This window comes from Morone saxatilis, unplaced genomic scaffold (genome assembly GCF_004916995.1).
Source record: "Morone saxatilis isolate NCDOM2014 unplaced genomic scaffold, NCSU_SB_2.0 Contig10, whole genome shotgun sequence".
NCBI lineage: Eukaryota > Metazoa > Chordata > Actinopteri > Moronidae > Morone > Morone saxatilis.
This window is the reverse complement of record NW_023339652.1, coordinates 140,745-143,330: the sequence shown is the minus strand read 5'-3', so window position 1 is coordinate 143,330 and position 2,586 is coordinate 140,745.

Below are 2,586 nucleotides of genomic sequence, written 5' to 3'. Positions count from 1 at the left end.
GTGTGCGTGTGTGTGTGCGCGTGCGTGTGTGTTTGTGTTGTCATTCAGGTGAGGCGACTGTAGTGACACAGTGGAAAGTTATCCCACTCACACACCTCAGTTTCACTAGGACGGGTTCAGGAACAGTGGGACAATCAAGGTTTTGCTTTTGTTTTGCTATTTGACTGGAATGTCATCCTGTATATAGTAATCTATTACTTCTCATTTAGTAATTTTTTTTTATTTTATTAACACATTTAGAGAGAGATTATTTTGGATTTGTTATATAAAGTTATAGCAGATATTTTAATTAAACCATGTTGTCTCACACTTCAGTTCAAAGTAATAATTCACAATATCTTTTGTATTTTTGGGGTCGTGAGATGATTAAATATGAAAAAATGTTCTGATACAAAAGAAAATGTGCTTTCATCTTTTGGACTTCTCTTTATTTTTTTTTTGCTTTTTTGTGAAATATTGAAGCATTTAACCTCATCAAACCTCAAACAGTTATTTAAATCAGGGGTTCCCAACCTTTTCTTGTACCTCCAAAGCTCTGTCCAATGAACTCAAGTACCCCTTAATCAATAGCTGCAATTAATCAAGTGGTTTAATCATTAATGATGTATTTTATAAGTTAAATGTACCTAATAATTCACACTAGCTTCTGTATTTTTCTTTTAAAAAACTGTGACGGTGCTTTCAGATAAAGTGGAACACATTTCTGCACAGACATTCAATCAATAATAATGAGGCGACAATACAGGTAAAATACAGGTAAAATACAGGACTTTTACTTGTAATAGAGTATTTTTTACATTAATTTGCTGCTACTTTAGTTACAGTTGAATAGTTCTTCCACCACTGCCTCAGTCATGATCATAGAATCATGATTTAATGAGCAAGAAAACATATATTTTTTTAGATTAAACCCTTATTTCAGGTTTAATGATATAAGATTTGCACTATTTACTTCAAATTGCACATATTAAGACAGAAAAACATCAAAGATTGTATTTAAATACTTAAAATAAATGAATAAATGACTTCACGCTGATGATTTGTTTGTTTTGGGCGCCCCCTGCTGGCTGCAGCATCTTTTTAAAGGAACATAAACAACGTCTGCATGTGTGTGGAAATGAGGCTCAAATCTAAAATTTTGACCTCGTTAACACAAGTTGATCAAACAGTCTCACCCACCGAGGTTTTATTTTTTGTTCCAGAGCTTTCAGTCGTATCACATGATCCTCCTCGGCAGACGGAGTTTGGCCCAGTTGTGGATTTTGTTGCCATGGAGGAGAAGCCGAGGAAGATCACCTGATACAATCAAAAGCTCCAACGGCTACTTAATGGGACCTTTTGTCTTGTATGACAATGAATCCCCCTGTTGGTGATTGTGTGGACTTTAAACCAGAGGTCAAAGGTCACACTCAGCTGCATTTATAATTTAGTATAGGATTTCCACGCAGAGAAAAGACGCTTCAGAACTTCATTGAGAATCATCACGTTTTTAAGGTTTTATTCCCTATTGAAGTAACTCAGTGATAGTTCTCTGCACATCCACGGATACACTACTAACAGGAAGTGCTAATAGTTCATTTGGCACACTTTTAATGGCAGTAATTTGCCAAAATATGGGTTAAAACCGTAGCTGCAACCTGTATTTGATGAGCTTTTATTGTAGGCTTCAGCAGTAGAATCAAGTGAGTATCTCCCTCTGTGTGGACAGTCTACAGAGGGGCAGTAAGGAGGGAGTTTATCTAACTACTGTACTGACCTATTTAACTTACCTGGTGGCAAAACGTTACTCAGATGTTATTAAACGCCGATCCCAGCACAGTTTTACCACAGAACCATAACCACTCCTGCAGAGGAATAAGTGGAATTACGTTTGTCAATGAGTAACAAGAGATAAGTCATCTATTTTCTTGAGAAGTGAGCTGACAGAAAGCACAGATAATACGGCTTCATTAAAGCTGAAGCGAGAAGATAGTTGATAAATAAATCAAAATACTGAGAAACTTTCTCAATATTTTGATTTAGTATCTCAAAATAATGACTTTGTGATAATTAGTCATTATTCTTAGATAAAAAAAATCATTATTTTTTGATAATAAGTCCAAATATTGAGAAAGTTTCTCATTATTTATAGTTTAACGGGGCATCTCAAAGCAATGACTTTGTGATACTAAGTCATTATTTTTAGAGAAAAGGTTATTATTTTGAGATACTAAGTCAAAATCTTGAGAAACTTTCTCAATATTTTGAACTATTATCTAAAAATAATGAGTTTGTGATAATAAATTATTATTTTTAGATTCAAAGTCTAAATATTGAGAAACTTTTTCATTATTTTGAGATACTATAAGTAAAAATATTGAGATAATAATTTAAAAAACTGAGAAAGTTTCTAATTATTTTGAATTATTATCTCAAAATAATGACTTTGTGATAATAAATTATTATTTTTAGATTGAAAGTCCAAATATTGAGAATTTTTTTCATTATTCTAAAATTCTAAGTAAAAAATATTGAAATAATATTTCAAAATATTCAATATATTATCTAAAAATAATGACTTTGTGATAATAAATTATTATTTTTAGA